Below are 24,675 nucleotides of genomic sequence, written 5' to 3'. Positions count from 1 at the left end.
AGCTGAGAGGAGAGGAAGTAACCTAAATTCTATTATTTAGTCTTTCTGTTGTTGGTCTAAGGAATTTAGTCTTTGTATAGATGATATTCCATGGAATATAATCTTCAAGTAAATAACCCATTCTGATTATAAACACAAATTTTAATCCAAATCAGGGAATATTTCTAACTCAGGTCAATGGACTTATAAGTATCCACAAACTGTCTTTGTGTATATATATTTACATATGAAATATAAATGTATATATTTATGTATATAAGTTAGCAACCACTTAAAAAAGAAACATTTAGTATGGGCAGTCATTGCTCGAATGTTTTAGAAACTTTTTCTCATGTAATCCCTACAACCCTAGAAGGTAGATATTATTACTATCTCCACACAAATAAGGTCACTGAGATACTAAAAGGATAAGTAGGACTTAGAGCTAGGGAGTGGCAGAGCTGGGGTTTTAACTCAGGAAGTCTGGATCAAATTGTATACATGATGTCATGATAGGTCAAGGAGAAAGCATGGATGTGGAGTTGTTTTTCAGTTTTGTTTTATAAAGGAGGGTATATTGAAAGAAATCAGAGCATCTCATAGACTCCAAGGGCAAGAAAGCAGCTACCCTCACAGAGATTAGAACCAGAGGTCAAGTCATCAGGAAGCTCTGCAGCCATCTATCTGGTCTCTTAGAGTTTCTGTGTGTTTTCTCTGCAAGACTGTCCTATGAACCCATCCATCAGCTTGAACATGACTCATTATAGCTGATCAAAACACACCTTGAGGGCTTCCCTGGTGGCGCAGTGGTTGGGAGTCCACCTGCCGATGCAGGGGATGCAGGTTCATGCCCCGGTCCGGGAGGATCCCACATGCCACGGAGTGGCTGGGCCCATGAGCCATGGCCGCTGAGCCTGCACGTCCGGAGCCTGTGCTCCGCAACGGGAGAGGCCACAACAGTGAGAGGCCTGCGTACTGCAAAAAAAAATAAAATAAAATATAAAATAAAACGCAGCTTGAGCTTCTTAAGCTTAAGCTCCAGAAGCTTCATTGGAAATCTTGATTTGCACTGTAGCAGCCTGTTCGGAACTCCCCATTCCATGTTCCTTCCTTCATGCTATCATACTCATGGCAATGGACTTGGGCCAAGAAGAGGCAAAAGTGTGAGCTTTAGCCCAGGGATGACTGTGTTGAAGATCTAGCAGAACCCATTTTATATCTTAAAACCTCATTTCAATATTCAATCAGTATTATGAATTAGGTCAATATCACCATAATTACCTATGAAAGCTCATTGCTCAGGAAGTGTTAACATTTGGTGGGGAGCAGAATACATCATCTCCAGAATGTGCCACTTTGGCATGTGGATTATTTTGAGCTGAAGACAATTTGGGCCCAGCAAACTCAGAAAGAGCTTTTTACCTCCCCGTTAACCGCCTAAAAGAATTTTAGATAGAGGGCCTGTACCAGGAAGAGAAGAACTATTACCAGAGATAAATTTTTATATCAGAAAGACTCATTTGGATGGCAGGGCAAACATTGTTTACCAAACATTTTCTCGTCTCATCTTCCTGTGAATTGTCTTCCTCCCTTCTAAAGCCCCAGATCCCTTACCCCTTCTCCTTAGCTCAGGATGGTATGTAAGCCTCAATCACCTGACTGCTGGGGAGTCTCATCTTTACAGGCCTCTCATATGTACAAAACTTGTTTTTCGCCTGTTAATCTGTCATGTGTCAATTTAATTATTAGACCAGCCGAAGAACCTAAAAAGGAAGAAGGGGAAAGTTTTCCACCACTACGTGTTCCATAAGGAGCGAGCACCATTGTCCATGGATCCCTAGGTGTTCTGATGCATCCTATCCTGAGATTCAAAGAGATCACTGTGTGTGCGCTGTCCCCAACTTAGAAGGCCCAACTGGCAACTTTCCACATTCATACTGTTCTTATCACAAGTCACACACACACACTCTTACTCCTTAGCACCCACAACTTGTGTTAAAACTGGCCTACTTACTATACCAATGTAGTCACTCATGCCAATTATCAGCTGAGTGAATTGGAAGAACAATAATTAGAAAAAGCAATGAACCCACACACCTATGGTCAATTAATCTTTGAAGGAGGCAAGAATATACAATGGAGAAAAGACAGTCTCTTCAGCAAGTGGTGTTGAGAAAGCTGAACAGCCACATGTAAATCAATGAAGTTAGAACACTCCCTTATACCATACACAAAAATAAACTTAAAACGGCTTAAAGACTTAAATATAAGGTATGGCATCATAAAATTCCTAGAAGAGAACATATGCAAAACATTCTCTGACATAAATCATACCAATGTTTTCTTAGGTCAGCCTCCCAAGGCAAAAGAAATAAAAGCAAAAATAAACAAATGGGACCTAATCAAACTTACAAGCTATCGCACAGCAAAGGAAACCATAAACAAAACGAAAAGACAACCTATGGAATAGGAGAAAATATTTGCAAGTAATAAAACCAACAAGGGCTTACTTTCCTAAATATAAAAACAGCTCATACAACTCAACAACAACAGCAAAAAAACCCAGTCAAAACATGGGCAGAGGGCTTCCCTGGTGGCACAGTGGTTGAGAGTCTGCCTGCCGATGCAGTGGACACGGGTTCGTGCCCTGGTCCGGGAAGATCCCACATACCGAGGAGCAGCTGGGCCCGTGAGCCATGGCTGCTGAGCCTGCGCGTCTGGAGCCTGTGCTCCGCAACGGGAGAGGCCACAACAGTGAGAGGCCTGCGTAACGCAAAAAAAAAAAAAAAAAAAAAAACATGGGCAGAAAACCTAAGTAGACATTTCTCCAAAGAAAACATACAGATAGATGCAAATAGGCACATGAAAAGATGCTCAACATCACTAATAGAGAAATGCAAATCAAAACTACAATGAGGTATCACCTCACATGGGTCAGAATGACCATCATTAAAAAGTCTACAAATAACAAATTCTGGAGAGGGTGTGGAGAGAAGGGAACCCTTCTACCCTGTTGGTGGGAATGTAAATTGGTGCAGCCACTATGGTAAACAGTATGGAGGTTCCTTAAAAAACTAAAAACAGATTTACCATATGATCTGGCAATCCCACTCCTGGGCATGAGAAAACTCTAATTCAAAAAGATATATGCAACCCAGTGTTCAGAGCAGCACTATTTACAGTAGCCAAGACATGGGAACAACCTAAGTGTCCATATCAACAGATGAATGGATAAAGAAGATGTAGTATATATACACAGTGGGATACTACTCAGCCATAAAAAAGAATGAATTAATGTCATTTGCAGCAACGTGGATCGACCTAGAGATTATCATACTAAGTGAAGTAAGTCAGAAAGAGAAAGACAAATACCATCTGATATCACTTATATGTGGAATCTAAAACATGACACAAATGAACTTATTTACAAAACAGAAACAGACTCACAGACAGAGAAAACAAAGTTACAGTTACCCAAGAAGAAAGGAGGTGGAGGAGGGATAAATTAAGAGTTTGGAATTAGCAGATACAAACTATTATATATAAAATAGATAAATAGCAAGGTCCTACTGTGTAGCACAAGGAAGTGTATTCAGTATCCTGTAGTAAACCATAATGGAAAAGAATATGGGGGGAAAAAAAGAAAAAGCAATGAGCTAAGTCATGAGGTGGAATAATTTTTGATCGCATGGCTTTATGTGCAGACATGCAAATCATATACTTTTCCACCAAAGCAACAATTTTTACCAAGACAGTATCTCTCTGAAAAGCTAACAGCACATGTGATGAGATATCAAAGACGAGTTTCTAGCATGAGTTTAAGGATAGTTTGAGATTTCAAGGCTATAAACTCAGGGGGAAAATATAAATGCATAAAAGAAGCAAAAGAAGAATCTTCAAGAGAACTGAGCTGAAACTCTTGAAGAGGGTAGTCATTGCAGAGTATTTTACATCAAAAAACAAGGATCAAGATTTCCTGGTCAAAGCCTGATTGCAGAGGTTTTCAGGCATATTGACTCATAAGAAAAGTTGGAGTTGATTTTCATTTGAATTCAATTCAAAGGACCCTGGAGCAAAAAAGAGTGCTTAGGAAGCTTGTTAGAGGGATATTTGCCAAAAAAGGAAGCCAGCGCTTGCATTTCAGACTTCGTTGCTCTCAGATTTTTATAAAGTCTCTTTAAGAACAGAAAGAAGAAAATACAATGTAGCCTTTACATTCCCTATTTGATTTTTGCTTCTTAATAAATGTTTGCAAAAGCATGCATTTGGGGGTTGCTTTTTCCTTCGTTTATGTTCAAGATTAATGTTGGTATTTTTAGGGTATACCAAGTTTCCATAGGGTAATACCAATTCACAGCGTCATTCCTATGGGAAATAAGGATTTACATTAAGTCAACTAGATTTGCCAGCAGAAAACAATTAGATTAGGAGCTGCAGCTTAAGTATATTCAGAGTAGCCATAAGATCACCTGTGCCTTGGGAGGAGTTATGGGAACATGCCAGAATCTTTCCTGAAGGAGAAATGTAACTTCTTTACTGCCATTTTTTGATGTTGCAACTCAGTCGGTGAAAGGGGAAAAGTCTGGCCACCTCAGTAGTGGAAGTATAGACTTTGGAGCCCAAGAGAACCGCATTTAAATCCTAACTGGGATCCTAACTGGGCTCCTATGTGATATGTTTGATCTTCAAGAGACCACTTAACCTTCTGGGACTGGGCCTCTTCATTGTGAAATGGTAAGGATAATACCTACCTTGCAAGGTGATGGTAAGTTTTAGAGATAATATACTTAACAACACCTGACACATAAGATAGACCAAATAAATTGTGGCCATAGTTATTTTGTTTTTGATGATGAGATTCATGATGTTTTTATTAGAGGTTTGGGATCATTTTCAAACAACCCCCTGGCTCTTTACCTGTGGATCTCTGGAATACGCCATACGATTCCAGTGCATTGTTATAAATCCCTGTTTTTATTTTGTAATTCATCTCAATTCTGCTCAGCTGTGGGCATGATGCTGGGGCAAAGTGTGCAAACACGAATAATGCCTTGTCCTCAAGGAACTTAAACTAAATTTGTGTTTATTGTGCTGAGTGTTCAGCCCCAACTCAGAGGACACCAGCAAACCTCAGTCCTCTTGAGTTTACTTGTTTGTTTGTTCATTCATTTGTTTATTCAGCAAACATTTATGTTCCTACCGTATGCCGGCACCATCTCAGATCTTGCACCAGACAGTCTCCTCAAGGAGCTCTCTAGAGGGGAAGCAGAGGGAACAGGCAGTGAGAGCACAAGTCATTGGTACTGTGCCCTGCTTAAAACTCAGGGAGAAATGACAGTGGGGCCGTCAGTGTAGGTACACTCTTCCTGGCCAGGGTTCCACCCTGAGTGCCTGGCTGATTCCTACCCTGTGGCAGCAACACTGTGACTAATGAAAGCCTCTTGAGAAGTCCCCTTATTTCTTTGGCGTCTAGACCAAGTCCCCGCTCTGAGCACTTAGCTTTCTCCTTCATCTCAGCCTGGCCCTCCATGGCCTTTCCAAACTGAGACCCCTATCAACCATAGGAAAACCCAGACTGTTTTTCCATCCGGATCGTAGCATCCATCTTATCCTTGGCATCTTGCTTTGGCTACATCCCAGAGAACCCTTCTTAGAAGTTCTAGCAGGAGATGGGGCAGGGGGGTGATTGGACATCAGAAGAGCTGGTTACAAGCCCAGATCCAGAGGCCAGACAGGTGTGGCTTCCAATCTGGACTCTGCCCCTGTGGACTATGGGATCTTTGGAAAGATATACAAACTCTCTGAGCCCTATTTCCTCCTCTGTCACATGGAAATAACAGTAGTTCTTAGCTGCCAGGGCTCTTGTGGATTAAATAAGTTAATGCTTGCCAAGGCAATAGCTGAGTGTTTGACATTTGATAAGCCCTCAACCAATTTTTTCCTGTTGAAGCAGGCGCACTCCAAAAATGCTGCAGTTTGGAACAAACTGCCATAAGTTCGGTGAGGGCTTGAGCTTTCGACCGGGGACATGGCTCTGGGGGATCTCTCCCCTTCTCTAGAAAAAGAGAGGAAAATGAGAAGGAGTGAATGAATCACACAGAAGAAGAAGGAGAGCATTGAAAACATACATACCTGCCCAAAACGCACACCCAGCCTTACCCTCCACCCAAATTATTGCAATTTAACCGTCATTTTTGCTTCAGATTTTTTTTTTGAAGTTGACATACAGTTGAAGTTTATTGTGTATCCTCCCACTTCCTTCCTTCTCCAAACATAACTATTGTCCTAAATTTGGTATTAATCATTCCCATGCATGTTTTTATATCATAATAAGTATGTATATATCTATAAACAGTATATCACATTCTTTTAAACCCTATATAAGTGGCACTTCCGATAGAAACTCTTTGTTGCCTACTCAGTATTTATTTATTAGTCGGCGTACTTCAATATTTACTTTTCTTCGTTGCAGAACAAGTAGTTTGTTCTGGGCAACAATGCATCCAGCTAAAGGCCTACATTTCCCACCTTCACTTGCTGCTAGAGAGGCAGCCAGTGAGATGAAGGTGAAGGTCATTGGCCAGTGTTTCTGGAATGACCCTTTGAAGAGACTCAGCTGCCAGGTGCACCCTTGCTCTTCCTCCCCTTTTCCTCCTTCCTACCTGGAATCTGAGTGAGGTGGATGAAGCTCCAGTAGCTCTTTAGTTTATAACACACCTGGAGGTTGGACGCCAGTGCTAAACATGGTGGAGCAGAAAGGCCTGCGTCCCTCATTACCCTGGAGCTTGTGTATCAGCCAGCCTTGGAGACCTACCTCTAGATTTGTTTTGTGTCATGACTAAATACCCTGGTTAAGGCACGTTTTGTTACTGTGGTTAAATGCAGTTGAAGCTAAGCCTAATCATACTAACCAGAGAATCAGAGAATCATACTGTATGTATCATCTTCCAAACTGAATTTTTGTTCAACATTATATTTTCATTGCTCAGCATTCTATTTATTTTACAAGACAGGTATAGGGTTTAAAGCACCCATTGTGGAATTAGACAGGCTGGGTCACAGCCCACCTCCGGCACTGACAGCTATGAGACCTTGGGTAACTGCTTAAACTTCTCTGTATCTTAGTTTACTCATCTATAAAATGGGAATGATAATAGTACCCTTATCACAGGATTGGCAAGGGAATTAAATGAGTTAATATTCACATGCAAAGTGCTTACAGTTGTACCTACAGCAACATGATAAGTACACCTGTAGAGACTTATTAACTATTATTTTGCAGCTTATTGATGGTGATATAGTTCAATTTTAACTGCCATATAATATTCCATTTTATAAACATGCTATAATTTATTTTTTTATTCTATGTTTGATGGATTTTTAAGTTGTTTCCAGTTTTTAACTTTTACTAAATGATGGTGCATTGAACATTTCTGAATATGTTTCCTTCTGTACACGTGTGTGAGTTTCTCCTGGGTATCTACCTAGAAGTGGAAATGCTCAGTCCAGGGCCATATGCACTTTCCACCTGGCTTGATAAAGCTAATTTGCTTTCCCAAGTGGTCATAACAATCTCTCTAAGAAAGTGTCCATTACAGCTCATCTTCCCCAAATCCCAATGTAATTTGGCTTCTTATTTTTTGCCCATCTGATGTTGTTGTAACAAGGTGTCATTTTGTTGTTGTTTAAATTTGTATTTCCCTGATCAGTAGTGAAGCTGGAAATAATTTCATGTGATTTGGAGCCGTTTGGGTGCTCTCTTCTGTGAACAACCTGTTCTTATCATCTCTCATTTTTCTTCAGGGTTGTTTACCTTTTCCTTTTTGAATTTGTATCTATAATAATGTTACAAAAATATCTCCCCAATCTGTGACTTGTCTTTCCACATTCTTTAGGGCGGAGAAATTTTAATATAGTCAAATTTATCAAACTTTAATTATTGATGTCTGTGCCTTAAGAGTTCCCTCTCAACCTCAAGGTCGTAGGGATTTTCTCCTATATTTTGTTTTAAATTCCTCTCCCCAGGAGGGGAGTCTTGACTGCACCTGCGATTGTTTTTTGTACGTGCAGTGTTAAGTAGAAATCGGTTGCTTCTGTATGAGTTAACAGTGATCTCAACACTATTGATTGAGCAGTCCGTCCACCCACACTGATTTGTAAGGCTACCTCTGTCACTTATTGAGTCCCCATATGTACACGAGTCTGTTGCCCAGCTCTCTGGTGTGTATCATCTGTCTGCTTGCTATCCTAGTGCCAGTGCACACTGCCTGAATCTCAGTCTCTAAAGGGTCTTTAGTCCACGAGAACCCTGGTTTTGTGGCCTCGTGCAGATAAATCAAATCATAGTTAGGATGGATTTTCCCCTGTTCAGACAGCTCTTCCAGCTTTATGTAGGACAAGTCTCAGTGCCACAGGGACACAGCAGAAGGGAAAAATAGGTTTAACTCAAACGTGCATCTTCTCTCTCTTCTCAGTATATACCCTGTGGTGTTTCAGACTCCAAAACCCATACGTGCATCCTGCCACCATCAGAGTTTACTCTACATGATGCTGTACTCAACAGTACCCCCCAACTCTACTTGATAACAAAGCCATTTTGTCTTTCTAATGGTCCAAAGAAAGGGAAAGGTGCCTAGATGCAATATTTATAGCCAGATAGTTATGAAGCACCTGGGACAGGAACCATTATATTGGAGATGTAAAACATCATCAAATCCCCACATGCACAACTCTAAAAAGGTTGAGAAAATTAGAAATAAATTATCTGCTTACCAGATGGAGTGTTATCTCCTTGGCTCTTTCATAAAAGGACAGAATGAAGTGATTAGGAGGTGGGAAGGAGAGTGAGTGTAGCTACCTACATGTGTTAATTTGCTTTTATCTCAATTTTCTATATCAGAATAATAGGCCAAACAAAGTGCCTCAGAGAGAATGCTGATTTTGCTTTATTAATCAGGTAACAAAACCCCTGCAACACCCTAAGTAAATGTTTAAATGGTTGCCAACCACCCCCGGGCACCAGGAAATGTCAGTGGGTCTGCTTCAGCAGCCTCAATCAGAATTCAATCAGACAAGAACATAAAAAGCAAGGCCCAGTGGTTTTTCTAAACATCCAGGATCTCTCACCAAGGACTGAGGTTTAATGAAGAGGGGAGGATTGGGCCTCGGGGACCAAGTCTTCAGAAGGGGTAAATTTCCTGGAGACGTGTGCAGCCCCCAAGCTCCATCAAGCAGTCCAGCCAGGGAACATCACTCTGCCATTCTCCTTCAAGCTGATCATGGCTGATTGATTTATCACTGTGCTGCTTCTCCCCTATCTCCATGGGCCTTTGCCATTTAAGGCAAAAGAGAATTTAAATGGTGAAACCTGTTTTCCTACTTTCTTCCCATTTCTTTTTTGTCTCTTTTCTCTCTCCTTCTGTCTCTGGGTTTATGATCTCACCATAGGAAACCACAGTCATATTCTCCTTTACAATCTTGTAGACCTCCATTCACTCACCCGATATTAACAAAATTTTCTTTACCGTGGGAAACAAACATTAACAACTGTGGTCTATTATTCTTCACAAAGCTGTATGTGGATCTGTGTGCCCCTATTCTGAAGGTAAATTGTGCATATTACAGAAAAGGAAAAAGAGTATGTGATGTTGTCACATGCCAATGCAAAGTCTCTGTCCAGAAATTTGCTTGCTTGCATTTTACTGAGTCTTAAAATAGCCAGAGAACCTTTCAGAGTCTGAAATAAGGCAAGAAGCTTGTGATTAGCTCTTCTCAAGAGTCCAAAGTTACTGCCCTGAAGAGCTAGCCCCCTGCCCACCCACACCAGCTCAGGGCTCTGCCATAGTGGGAGAGATAGAAGGAGTGTGGGTCTCATGAGAAAGTCACTTAGTATCATTTCAGATAGGAATAGAAGGATATGAAAACAAACAATCCACCAACAAATATTTAACCCATTGAGTCTCTTGCTGCCAGTGATCAAGTATTGTGGCCCTGGGGTCAAGCTCTGTCTTTTTCTCTAATTTGAAATGCTTTGTAACTTGAGAAATTGTAAAATGCCAAGGTAAAACCCAAATAAAGTTTGTAGTTTAATTAATTGTAGTGTACGGACACTAATTTCTCATTTTGACAAATGTATCCTGGTTTTTTAACGTTAGGAGAATCTCGGGTAAAGGAAGTCTCTGTACTATCTTTGCAACTCTTCTGTAAACCTAAAATTATTCCAAAATCAAAAGTTTATTTTCAAACAAACAATCACAGATGTCTAAAATTATAGGAATAAACATAAATGGCTCACATTGACATAGAAAAACCAAAAGCCATTTGTCCAGCCTATACATTAGGAAACTGATGTCAGCTCTACCGCTGATTATTTGTGTGACCTTAAGCACGTCACCTAACCTCTCTTCTTTTTATTTATTATTCCAGAGAAAAAGGGCAATCAGATTGATCTGCAAAATATGGAAAAGTTCAGAATTATCCACAGCCATCCCCTCCAAGGCATGATTTCACCAAATATGAAAATTCAGTAGCAGCAGATTTACTTCTGCACATCTAGTTGACCCAGGCAATATCAGTTCTGGTATATGCAAATATCACGTCATTTCTAACAGAACAAGGAACTAAAGAGGAAGAAGATGGTACATTGGAAGTAGAGATGGGAGTGACATAATACTGAAAGATAAAGAATACTGAAAGCATGTGAATTGTGATCTTAGAACCACACCCTGGTTCTGTAGGGAAAGTCTTTGCTGAGAGGTATGAGAGCATTTTGTCACAAGCACTCTGATCAGAATTCCTTCTGAGCAGAGTGAAGGACATGTAACACTGTGTTACGGGAAGGTAGTTTGAGAAGCACCCCAATAATTTGCCCATATCAAAAATCCAGTCATTCAGAGTCTCTGAGATCCGAGGAGCCAGAAATCAAAAGCTCTGAGTCATAAATCAGCAATTTTGTTTTCATGCTTCATAACAGATGCTAGTGACAAACAAAATTAATTTCAAGTTTCTCGTGTTAGCTGAGGCAAGCATTAAAATATTCCAGGGAGCAGATTCTGAGTGAAATTGTGCCATACCTATGGTTATTTTAAAAGATAAATGTCATTGATATTGACATGCTACCTTGATTGCTTTGTTCAAAATATTTTTTATTACACTCGCAAACTTGGTCACAAGGAAGAAGAACTTCTACTATGAGTTCTGAAGTTCCTTAACCACAGGTTCTCCTAAATGGGCATATTGAGGAACTTAACACCTACAGCTGGGGAGAACCAGTATAATACAGACACAGCCTACCTCAAAGAATTATTTGGAGGGTAAAGTGGAATACGGTCATACCTCATTTTATTGCACTTCTCACATACTGAGTTTTTTACAAATTGAAGGTTTGTGGCACATCTGCTTCGAGCGAGTCTTCCGATGCCACTTTTCCAATGGCATTTGCTCACTTCGTGTCTCTGTGTCACATTTTGGTAATTCTCCCAATATCTCAAACCTTTTCATTATTATTATATCTGTTATGGTGACCTGTGATCAGTGATCTTTTTTTACATCTTTATTGGAGTATAATTGCTTTACAATGGTGCGTTAGTTTCTGCTCTTTAACAAAGTGAATCGGTTATACATATACATATGTTCCCATATCTCTTCCCTCTTGCATCTCCCTCCCTCCCACCCTCCCTATCCCACCCCTCTAGGTGGTCACAAAGCACCGAGCTGATCTCCCTGTGCTATGCGGTTGCTTCCCACTAGCTAGCTATTTTACGTTTGGTAGTGTATATACGTCCATGCCACTCTTTCACTTTGTCATCAGCGATCTTTGATGTTACTATTGTATTTGTTTCGGGGCGCCACGAACCACACCCATATAAGACATTGAACTTGATTGTTATTACATAAACTTAGTTGATAAAGCAGTGGCAGGGTTTGAGAGGACAGACTCCAATTTTGAAAGACGTTCTACTGTGGGTAAAATGCTATCAAGCAGCATTTCATGCTACAGAGAAATTGTGTGCAGCAAACTTCATTTTTTTTTTAAGAAACTTGTGCAGCCACCCTAACTTTCAGCAAGCACGACCCTGATCGGTCAGCAGCCATAGACATAATGCTCTTGCATACTTAATAGACTACAATGTAGTGCAAACATAACTTCAGATGCCCTGGGAAACCAAAAAATTCATGTGACTCACTTTATTTTGCAACATTCACTTTATTGTGGTGGTCTGGAACTGAACCTGTAATATCTCTAAGGGTATGCTTGTAATAGAGTTGAAGTTCTTTGAAATTTTTTTTTTTTTTTCCCCCCCGGTACGCGGGCCTCTCACTGTTGTGGCCTCTCCCGTTGCGGAGCACAGGCTCTGGACACGCAGGCTCAGCCGGCCATGGCTCACGGGCCCAGCCGCTCCGCGGCATGTGGGATCTTCCCGGACCGGGGCACGAACCCGTGTCCCCTGCATCGGCAGGCGGACTCTCAACCACTGCGCCACCAGGGAAGCCCCTTTGAAATTTTTAAAAATAATATTGGTATATACTTTTTTTTTTTTTTTTTTAACTGTACGCGGGCCTCTCACTGTTGTGGCCTCTCCCGTTGCGGAGCACAGGCTCTGGACGTGCAGGTTCAGTGGCCATGGCTCATGGGCCCAGCCGCACCGCGGCATGTGGGATCTTCCCGGACTGGGGCACAAACCTGTGTCCCCTGCATTGGCAGGCGGTCTCTCAACCACTGTGCCACCAGGGAAGCCCGATATACACATTTTTTATTCATCAGAGAAATCAAGCATGTCTTGGTGCCTATCATTGCACTGGGAAAGGAGGCGTAAAGTGCTAACTGTTCCCAGGAGACACTGGTGGGTAGAGTAGTGACTACCCTGTAGAAACCCTCAATCCCGACAAGTACATAGGCTTAATATACAGAACTAAGAGCTAAAACGGGATAAGGACAGAGAACTACGAGGCACATGAGTGGCTCCTCAATCATATTTCAGGACAAAGGAAGGCTTTCTGGGGGAGGTAACATCTAAGTCCTAAAAAAAAAAAATGAATGGAAATTAGCTAGGTTTTGGGGGGATGGGAGCTAGGGAGTGCTGGTGGTGTTGGTTGTGACAGACAGACACAAAAGGAAATAAAATAATTTCCTATGATTAAAATAGAGCATGAACGAGAGATTAACAAAAGATGAGGCTGGAAAGAGAGGCCATCGCCAGATCATGGAGGGAAGGAGTTGTCAGTTATATTAAAGTTTTGTTCCTTATCCTGTCTGAGGGAAACTGAAGCCAGAATGGGTTTTTTTTGTTTTGTTTTGCTTTAATAAATTTATTTATTTATTTGTTGCTGCATTGGGCGTTCTTTGATGTACGCGGGCTTTCTCTGCTGTACGCGGGCTTTCTCTAGTTGTGGCGATCGGGGGGCTACTGTTTGTTTTGGTGCACGGGCTTCTCATTGCGGTGGCTTCTCTTGTGGCAGAGCACGGCCTCCAGGCACACAGGATTCAGTAGTTGCAGCGCGCAGCCTCAGTAGTTGCGGCCAGCAGGCTCTAGTGTGTGGGATCAGTAATTGTGGTGCACGGGCTTAGCTGCTCCGCGGCATGTGGGATCTTCCCGGACCAGGGCTCGAACCCGTGTCCCCTGCATTGGCAGGTGGATTCTTAACCATTGCGCCACCAGGGAAGTCCCCAGAATGGGTTTTGAGCAAGGTTATGGCATAAATGGATGGACAATTTGATGACGTCTTTCTGACTTTACTGTGGAAAAACAGATTGGGCGAGGTGGGTGGGGGGTGTTGGAAGCAGAAGGACAACCTATGAAACTGTTCAAGTAATCAAGGCAAGAGATGTGAGTGGCCTGGACTGGGGTGGTGGCAATGGGCCCAGAAGAGAGTCAACAGAACTGACAGATATGTAGAGGTTACAATAAACAGGACTTGGTAACTGATTGGATACACTGGATGAGAGAAGAATCAAAAGCTTGGGTAACTGAAAGGGTAGCATTGCCATCCCATGGAGATAGGAAAGAGGAGGGTAGTAGCAGATGTAGGAGTAAAGATAATGAGTTTACTTGGAGGCAAACTGAGTTTGATATTCTTAAGAGATGTCCAAGTGGTGATGTCCAATAGACAGTTGGATCTTTCCTGAAATGTCTCTCCACTTTGAGAATAGAAGTTTGGAACATATGGAGGCCTTTTGAGAACCTTGTTATTAATATATTATTCTAATAGAAGAGGAGAAATCAAAATGAGAGAGTAAGTTATTTCTTTGGAAATAAGAGAATGTTCAGTCCAAAGTATGTGTGAGAGAGTAACTCAACCAAAATGGATGGATGAAAAATCTGCATTTCTGAAAAGAGAAAAGATCAGCCACTTAGCAATTATGTGCTGTGAGATCACTTACCTTTTATGAAAAGGCTGGCATCTGGGGAGGAAATAATCTGCCCTCTGGCAATATCCCTCATCAGGGGCACTCATCCCCTTGATTTCAGAAAAGTCAGTGAATTAAAGCTGAAGTGAAAGTGTGAGAGACATACATGGGCCTTCACCATTACCTGGTCCAATTCCTTCATTTTATAGAGAAAGGAACTAAGACCCAGAGAGTGTGACTGACCTGCCCATGGTCACACAGCTGGTCAGTGGGATGTGTAGGCCAGATATCAGCTTGGTGTCTTACTCTGCCCTTTAAAATCCAGATGAGATCAACCTGAGCCCCCATCCCATATCCTATGGAAAACCCCATGCCACCACTTCCCCTGCCCCCAACTTCTGTGAATTCCTGTGGGACTAACGTTTCTGCCAGTCATCTCTGGTTCTCATTCCCAGCATTTGCCAAATTTCTCACTCTCTACTTTTTCTTGTGGCTCTTCTTTTAGCTTCTCCCATTGGCATTGAGCCAAATATGGGGACGCCTCCTTCTTGACTTTTAGACTTCTACCCCCAATCAAACGATACCAATCAGACAAGGCCACTCTGTGTTGTAAAGTTTTACTAACAATTTTAAAGTAACATGGATGGATATTATATCACATTATAATATCATACATATTTGTAAGTAAATATTGTTTAAAGTACCATTTATACCATGGAATATTATTCAGCCATAAAGAAATAAGGAAATCTTATCATTTGTAACAACATGGATGTATCCTAAGGATGGATTATGCTAAGCGAAATAAGCCAGACAGAGACAAATGCTGTATGATCTCACTTATATGTGGAATATAAAACAAATAAAAAACAAGTTCATAGATACAGAGAACAGATTAGTAGTTGCTAGAGGTGGGTGTGGGCGGTGAGATGTGTGAAGAGAGTCAAAAGGTACAAGCTTCCAGTTATAAAATTAAGTCATGTGTAGTGTACAACGTGGTGACTATAGTTAATAATGATTTGGAAGTTACTAAGAGAGTAGATCTTAACAGTTCTCATCACAAGAAAAAACATTTTGTTACTGTATATGGTGACAGATATTAATTAGAATTCTTGTGCTAATCATTTGCAAAATATACAATTATAGAATCATTGTGTTATACACCTGAAACGTATATAATGTTATATGTCCATTATACCTCAATTTTTAAAAATAGCCCCTCTGCCCTTTTTTGACAACACAAGCACCAACCTGCTCCCATCTTAATCTCATTTCTCATGCTTTTGGCAACTGATTCTCTCCCATTCCCTTTCCTGTTTCCTCTTCCCCTTAATTCTTGTCCCCTTGCCTTTCATCCCAAGTACTAATCAGAGGATATTCCCTCCCTAGAGAAACTCTGGAGGTACCTGCTAAAATATCCATTTTTCTCACCCCACTTAACAAATCTGGTCCTACGCTCTTTGCACTAAGCCAGGTGACTCATCCATCTGACCTTGTAGAAAGGTCCTCCCAAATTTCCCAGGTCCTGCTCCCTGCCTGTCTCCACCTCAGGCTTTCCTGGGCTTGTTAGTCAGCATGAAACTCACATAAGCACGCATATGTTTTGAGTGACGTGAACTGAGGCCATTAGTGTGTACTATTGTCTTTTAATTGCTTTCAGCCCTGCAGACTTTGAACAACTTTCTTCACCCTCAGCTCAGCACTGATTTATTCAGCTTCTACGAGCAATTTATTCACTTTTAATTAGACCCAACTTATTTATTTTGTCGGTAAAAAAACCCAAAAGAATCTATAAAACAACTTTTAAGTGAAATCACATTTCTGCCTGGAGAGATATAAAAAATGAAATTACGCATCTCATTTTACCTGCCTCTTACAAAGACAGGATTGCCCACATTGTCTTTGTATTTCCCAAGACCTTTTGTCTTTCATTAAGGAAAAGACTTGGGAAATCAGGCTTGGAGTGGAGGGGAGAAAATGAGAAGAGGTCATTTTCAATGGAGAGCAGATATGTGAGCGCATATGGCAGGGCCTCTCCAGGTTGGTTCTTTGGCAACCCCTGCCATAGAATATCTGGGAACTGGTTAAGAGAGCAGATTCCCCACCCTAGCCCCAGGCTTTCTGACTAATAGGTCTGAGAGGTGGGGACAACAGATGGGGCTTCTCACTTGCCTATTCTTATACTTTCTGGACCCAAGCCTGCTTCTGGATACCCAAGTCCTCATATTCACTAATTGGCCACTTCTGCTTCCCCAGGAACTTGCCTCATCCTTCCTAGTCATCCAGGTTTTCTTCCATCTCTGACAACCACCACTCTTTGATGTCTGCATTTATTCAATTCCCCATTGATAGCCTATCCAGTTACCTTTCCTGTGTATACATCTCATGTCTGCAATTATTTTGTTAGGTCAGGAACTGTGCATTACAGATCAATCTCTCGGCCAAACACCCTGCGTGCAGTCCTGGGCTCCCTCTACTACACCAGTGTTTCCAGCCTTTCAGAGCCCAAAGATCTCTTTTGTCATCAAAGAATTTTGATGACAACCTCCACCTGGAATTTACTATAATTTTAATTGAAAAAATGCATAGCAGCTAAATCCGATTGTGTATTTGGTAATGCCTTTATACAAATTTACAATATATCTATCTTAAAAGTATCTGCCACGCTTTAAAATAGGGGCTCACATATGTATGCAGCATATAATGTGTGCCATCTACAGACTGTGCCAGGAGCCCATGGGAATTCTCTGACCTCTTGCTGTCAGCAGTCTACCTCAAGGGCAATTTTGAAGGGTCAGAGTTTAGGAGCTACTCTCTTGGCCTCAAATTTGAAGTAGGACACACAAGTAGAAGGTGTCAGAGTATTTGGAAAATGTAAACTCTTTCTTCAGCTAATGGCAATAATGACGTTCTGACCATGTCCTGTCGTCATGCTGCCACATTATTCCAGTAGCACTCACTGGATTAATCTGTTATTTAACTCTCTGAAGAAACGTCTTTTAATCTGCGACCTGGAAGAGACAGCCAATACCCACCAAAGATTCTGTGTGTTTCCCACGTAGCCCAGCCTCCCTTGCAGTTAAGATGAGGCCATGTGACTGATTCTGGCCATTTGACTATGAGCAAAGTAATGTTATTCACTTCTGGGTCCTTGTCATGGCTATATTTAAAGCCACATGTTGAGATCATGGGGTGGAGGGAGCCTGGATCCCTGAGTCACTGGATGGAGGTGAGTTACTTGGACCTGCAAACTCTTCATAGGTTGTGCTAAACCACTGAGATTTGGAGATTTGTTTCACAGCCTAGCCTAGCTTAAAAGTGAAAAAAGAGCTTTTAAGGAAAGGAACTACTAAATGCCTAGATCCATGCACCAAGAAAAAAAGAGAGAGAGAGAGAGCGAGAGAGCTTGGAGTGTTTGAGAATATTGAGCAGCAAAGAAAGAGGTAGGCAGGAGCTGCATCCTATAAAGAAATGTAGGCCACAGTGAGAAGTCTCAATTTTGTACAAAGGCAATCATAAAGAGCATTAATAAGAGAACTGACATGATCTAACTTACACTTTAGAAAAATAACTCTGGCTGCTATGTGAAGGCTAGATTGGAAAGGGAACAAGCAAGGATGTAGGAACCAGTTAAAAGTTTGTTGCAGTCACATCCAAGACAAGAGATGCTAATGCCTTTTTTAAATGGAAGCAGTAGAAATGTTGAGAAGCTGATGGATTTGAAGAATATTCAGAAGACAAAAATGGATAGAACACAAAGATAGATCGGCTGTATCACATGAAGGAGGAATCAAAGGTAATGACTAGGTCATTTGGGTAACTGGAGATGCTATTCATAGAAATAAGGACTACTGGAGCCAAAGTGAATTTTGGAGAGAATCCAGGAGTTCTAGAAATGATAAAGTTGAGGTACTCAGCAAAGAAGTAGAGATGGCAGGTAGGCAGGGGGATTACCTTGGTCCAATACTCCATGAGTGAGGTTTGAGCTCCAAATACACTGAATGAGAGATAAGCTTGCTGGATAACTGGTGGTGCCCAAGTGCTAATGAACTCGGAGGATAATGACATTTAACATGGCAGACTACAGAAATATCTTCTCATCTGTTTAAAAAATAGTTGTCCTTGAAAATCTGTTGGAGTAAGTCTTTTATGGACTGAGGAACTAAGAGAAAATCAATCGGGTAAGAAACATTAACTAGACTCGTCATGGACACTGAGCGTGGCACGCTGATAATGCGTAAGTTTTATAAAAATCTATCTTTTGATAGTTCCTTTCCCACAAAGGTCCTATAGGATTTCATTTGTCAGGTATTTTCATTATCTTCTGCAGAACTGCATCCTTTGGTTAATTTTATTTAAGGTGATTGCTGTTTCGTTCTCACTCTCCCCCCACCTTTCACACTACTCCCACTTTCACCAACCTCTAAAAGCAGCCATCCTCACCCCACCCTGTGCAAGGGCCTGCAGACTCGGTTCTTATTCAGTATTTCTTCCTCTCTAGAGGAAGGCAGCATCTGGCATCCTAATTATAGGACACGTTTTGTGGTCTGTGAATGAGGCACAATTACAGCTTTTGTCCTTCCCTTTGGGAAGGACAGAGCACTGTCTAGTACTTACAGGAACTGATGGCACATAGCAGCTCTATGTAGACTCCTGTACTGAATTCAAGGCAAATGAAGACTCTGAAGTTGAGGCATCCACAAGGCTTCTGCCCGAGCTGAACTCTACTGCAGGAAAAGGTCTCCCCTTTGACCATTCCTTTCTCATGAAGCCTTACTGAACTTTCCTGGACAGGTCCCAGAACTAGAAACCTTAGTGAGCGGCTCTCAAACTATGATTTCTGTTTTCTGGCCTGCAACCAAAGACATTTCTTTGAATCTAAAATGCTATCAATTTAATAATGTTGTGAGGAAGCCTGCCGGCTAGCTCAGTTGGTAGAGCATGAGACTCTTAGTAATGTTATGAGGGTAAAAAAAAAAAAGAAAAGAAACATTACCGTATCAATAACGTGACATATCCTAGGTTCAAAACAAATGTGAAAAAAAAAGTTGGACTTCCCTGGTGGCACAGTGGTTTAGAATCCACCTGCCAATGCAAGGGACACAGGTTCAATCCCTGGTCCAGGAAGATCCCACATGCCACAGAGCAACTAAGCCCGTGAGCCACAACTACTGAGCCCGTACTCTAGAGCCCGCGAGCCACAACTACTGAGCCTGCATGCCACAACTACTGAAACCTGTGTGCCTAGAGCCCATGCTCCACAATAAGAGAAGCCACTGCAATGAGAAGCCCGCACCCACAACAAAGGTTAGCCCCCGCTCACCTCAACTAGAAAAAGCCCACGTGCAGCAACAAAGACCCAACACAGCCAGATAAATTAAAAAAAAAAAAGGTATACCTCAGATTCTAGTAAATATAGGTTTTCCTGAAATGGAGTAGGAAGAAGTGACAGGTTCTACAGAGAAATTATTCTATTTCCCTTATTTTTGTTTCTTCATCTGTAAAATGAGTATGGGTAAAATAGGTAAAAGACTACATAAACGTGATGGCCATTTCCTTAAGCAAATCCAATCAACATAAATGGAAAAAGCAAAATGAATAAGAAATTGATGATAAGATTGTTTTATTGCAAATCTTTCCTTGATCTAGTAAAATGCTTGGGGAATGGATAGGAATGTGGTCACTGGACTTTTGCTTTAATTCAGGGTTGATGAAAAACCTTTTGTTGCTGTTGCGTCTGTTGTTCTGAAACTTCTGTGAGAAGCAAACAAAAATCTTACAAAATGTGTTAGCAGTCTTTCCTGCAGTCGTTGGAAATACCTCAAATAATGAAAATGACGGATACTTTCTGGGTGATTGGTGATGTTTCTGAACCTGGTTTCCAGATAGCAAATAGAGTTATAAATGGTCTAGGACAAATGTTGTAGTAACAGGCCAACAGTTTTTATTTTAATAAAAGTCAGACCTGTTAGTGCCTATTAAAAAAAATAATGTGTGTCAAACTCCTCATTTCAGATATCAGTGCTTTAGCACAAAGCCAAAGTTGATTAAGCTTTTAAAAAGTGAGTTGACTTGAAATAAAATATACTGCATTTAATAAAACAAATGTTATTAGGGTATAGCAAGAATTGGAAAGATGACTCTAGAATGCTTGCAATTTGGGGAAAACTGATATAATTGATAGATTTGAGGACACGCTAACCCCAGACTATTTCTTCTAAGGTGTTTATTGTTTAACTCAGTGTCTAACAGGAAATTTTTTGTGTAAGATTTACACGTTTTGTCCTCAGGGTGGAGTGCTTTAAAAACCCCTGTGGTTAACTGAAGACCAAACTTTCTTAGATGCTAATTAATTCTAATATCAGGACAGTGTACTATTCTTCAAGAATCTAAGTGTAGATTAAACTTAATTTTTTAGGGTCCCCCTGCTCCCACGGTCCTGACCAACTGATATCGTTTTCAGAGAACTGTACATGAAGGGAAAATAATTTTCTACTCACCACTTTGTCCTGCTTTCTAGCCCCCATTTTTAAAGTCAACATGTTTGCTGTAGCCACAGGAAGCCTGCAAATGTGGCTTCTTCCTAGGTTGCTCACTTACATCCAGACACACATACACAATTTTATCCAGTTACTTCTCATCTCTTGATCTCAGCTCAGTGAACCCCACCTCCTCAGGGATGGGGCCACATCCCTCTGTCCTGCAATCACATTGCACCCTCTTCTCCTTTGTGACACTTATCCTGACAAAGGTTCAATAAGTATTTTTTTGATTCAATGAATAACTGGTTAATTGACCCCTAACGATAAAAATGGAATTTGCTAAAGATGGGGTTTAGTTGAGTTCATTACAATGTAAAAGCAAAGAACTAGGGTGAGTGGAAAACGTGAGCCAGGCAGGATAGAGAAAGTGTGGGAATAAGAACAGAATTTCTTAGCAAACTCTCATTAACCCAGACTAATGGTCCACCGTATAGAAATACTCCCCACACACACCCCATCTAGGGGACATTCTACCCAGTGGAAAAGTGATATTGGTGCCGGAGAAGATTACTGTCTCAAGCCAGAGGTGATCTGAGTGTTCATTAGCAAAATAAGATAATCCCCAAGTTTATTGTTAGTGGAAGGTGCCATTTCGGAAAAATTAGAATGAGAGAGAGATTTTACAATCGGAAGGACCTTGGAGAGTTGCTTCAGATATTCCCCTCCCTTTCTGAAAGCAGTAATAAACCACACCTCAGATAAAAGAATTGCACAATCCCCTTTTGTTTCCTGTTCTACTTTTGGAAAGAAGTGGCTTCTCTGGAGCAAAGGGGAAGCAGTGGGTTACAGAGCTGCCTCCCCGTCTTGGTCCCTCCAGCCCATTCTCGTGCGCTTCACGCGGCCTGGGGCCCACAGCTCTGCTCGATGCTGCTTCCCTGCCCAACACCCTCCAGGACTTCTTACTCTCAGCATAATAAATAGCTCTAACAGGCCACCTCGCCCTTGCCTGCCTCTCCACTCTCACCTTTTGCTACTCTTTGTCCCCTACTTCATGGCCCCTATAGAACAGACCTATGAACTTTCTGTTTCTAGAACCAGTTCTTCTACCTGGAACACCCTTCCACAACCTCCTACCTAGCTAACTGTGTATATATACACATACGCATATATGTATACACACACATATACAAACATATTATTGTCTGAACCATTGAAGTGTCTTGCCCCTTAACCCATAACTACTTTAGGATGGATTTCCTGCAAACAAGAGCAATTTCTTTTTTTCCTTTTTTTTTTTTTTTTTTTTTAGTATATATTGATCATCTGCTTTGTGAAAGGTCGTATGCAAGCTGCTACAGATAATACAAAAGACACGATATATGGCCCCTTCCTTAAGATTCTTTGTTTCAAATGACTAATGAAAAAGAGCTTATTTACTAAATTCATATATATTATTATTTAATTAAGTACTGACTAAATATAGCCAACTGCCTAAGAGGCTGGATCAGGTAATACATGTATGCGCGGGGACAAGAAGTAAGATTTCAATGCGTGCAAGAGTTAGGAAATGACACTAAAGGCAACGTAAGGGAAAGCAGAGCTGAGATGGTTTACTGTTGACATCATCTGAGTACCTACCTCTAACCATACTTAAATATAATCTAGCTAAATAAGTCAATCAGTTTCCTTCCTCCCCTTATTTTCCTTTAGCTTCTTCTTGCTGACCTCTTTGTTGCTTTTTATTTTTTATTAATTTTTATTGGAGTATACTTGCTTTACAATGTTGTGTTAGTTTCTGCTATACAGCAAAGTGAATCAGCTATACATATACATATATCTCCTCTTTTTTGGAGTTCCTTCCCATTTAGGTCACCACAGAGCACTGAGTAGAGTTCCCTGTGCTATACATTAGTTATCTATTTTATACATAGTACTGTGTATATGTCAATCCCAATCTCCGCATTCATCCCACCCCACCCCCTTCCCCTCTTGGTTTCCATATGTTAAGAACAATTTCTTATATAACCACTGTGTAATTATCATAATCAGAAGATTTAACATTATTAAAATCCTGTTTCTAATCCACATTTCATATTTAAATTTTTCCCATTATCCAATAATGTCTTTTATACCTATTTTATCTCCCCCTGTCCAGGAGCCAACCCAGGATCACACATTACTCTTAGCTGTCATACCTTTTTAGTCTTCTTTAATCAAAAGCAGTTCCTCTGCTTTTCTTTGACCTTTGACATTTGAACAACCTAAGCCAGTAATTCTGTAGACCAGCCCCCAGGTTGGGATTTTTCAGTGTTTCCTTGTGACTACCACAGAAGTGACGTTCTTCTCAGTATATCGTATCAGGAGACCCAACATATCCAGTTATCCCAAAATGGGTGATGTTTGCTTTGATTTCTTGGGTAAGGTGGTGTCTGCCACATTTCTCCACTACAAAGAGATTCTTTTTTTTTTTTCCTTTAACCATTGTAATTAATAATTTGAAGGAAAGATACTTTGAAACTATGCAAATATTCAGTTCCTCATCAAACTTCATCCACTTGTTTGGCATCCACTTTATACCTGCTTTGCTTTTAAGGAAGCTCATTTTACATTGTTAATAAAGAAAAGAAAAGAAAAAAATATGATAAGTGGACTTTCTCAATTGCCCCACCTAACATACCTGCATCTCCCGTGTCAATCCAATCTTCCTTTATGAAGACCTTATCACATAAAATTGACAGACGTCTGATATGTATGGCATTAGTCAAGGCAAGATTTCTTGTTTGCATTTTCCACTCTATTCATGAATGATATTTTCATTTCCTTTTCTTTTATAATAATAATATTTTTAAAAAAAGAATCCGTGAAAGGGGCATTTATTTTAATAATGAGAAAGAAGATATACATTATTATTTCGGGCTTACCACATGTCATAATATTGCTTTTGTCTCATTATGATGGGTGTCAGTCATTGCATTTACTTTTTTTCATGCTTGATACAAGGGCTCACTTAAGACTCTGAAGAGCTTCTTTCAGCCTTGGGGTCTGTGCATTAGAAATCATTTGGATTCATTAAAGTCATGAGGAGAATTAGGGTAAGGGTCAGATCATAGGAGCATCAGGAAGGTAAAATATTACCATTTAAACGAGAAATGGAACTTCTCCTTTAGTGAATCACATTTTCAATGACAGATGGGGTTGCTCACTGTGAGATTAATAATGCCTGACATTCACTCATCCATTTATTCAAAAGAAAATCATCCTGCAAGCCTACTAGGTGAGAAGCAAACTATCTACAACTTCTAACCTTATAAAGTATGTATTTGAATTAATTCTACTGGGTCTCTAAGCAAGATTTGGCCAAAAGGAACTTTGAGAGCTTGCTTATAGGTTCTATTAAAAGAGCTCAGAAACTGGAATATCCTAGATAAAGCAGCCTCCTTCCTCCATCTAGGTTAAGGGCTCAGTTTCAGAAACCACCAAATGGAATAGCAAGAAAGAAAGGGGTCTCCAACCCTCACCCACAGACAACCAGATCAGGAAAAGCCCACGGCGTTCATGGAACCACATTCAGTGCAGTCCAGTCACCTCAGGCCCAAATTTCCTAGGAAAGAGACTTTCTCCTGTTTCACCAATCACTCTCACGTGAGGTTCTGACCACAAATGAGCTTCTCTGAAATATCATCAGTATCAGAAAACTTTAGAGCGAGGGAAAACCTAGAGAATAAACAGCTTTCCCTTTAAGACATGTCTCCACTTACTCTTTATACTGTCCAATTTGTTCCTCACAAAAGGCTTGTGAAAAAAATTACAGTAAGACTAGGTCTCCTCATACTCTGGTGAGGACACTGAACCCCAGCGAGGTGAAGG

General features: G+C 40.8%; 1 protein-coding gene across 1 annotated transcript in view; it reads left to right on the top strand.

Moving 5' to 3' along the window:
* The window catches only part of ATP10B (ATPase phospholipid transporting 10B (putative)), a gene marked incomplete at its 3' end in the record, with an annotated part of 338,125 nt that overhangs the window by 212,729 nt on the left and 100,721 nt on the right, over positions 1-24,675 (top strand). The gene's annotated exons all lie outside the window — the stretch shown is intronic.

Source organism: Hyperoodon ampullatus, assembly GCF_949752795.1.
Source record: "Hyperoodon ampullatus genome assembly, chromosome: 4".
NCBI classification, from domain to species: domain Eukaryota; kingdom Metazoa; phylum Chordata; class Mammalia; order Artiodactyla; family Ziphiidae; genus Hyperoodon; species Hyperoodon ampullatus.
The sequence above is the reverse complement of the archived record's forward strand: the minus strand, read 5'-3'. Positions and strand labels throughout refer to the sequence as shown.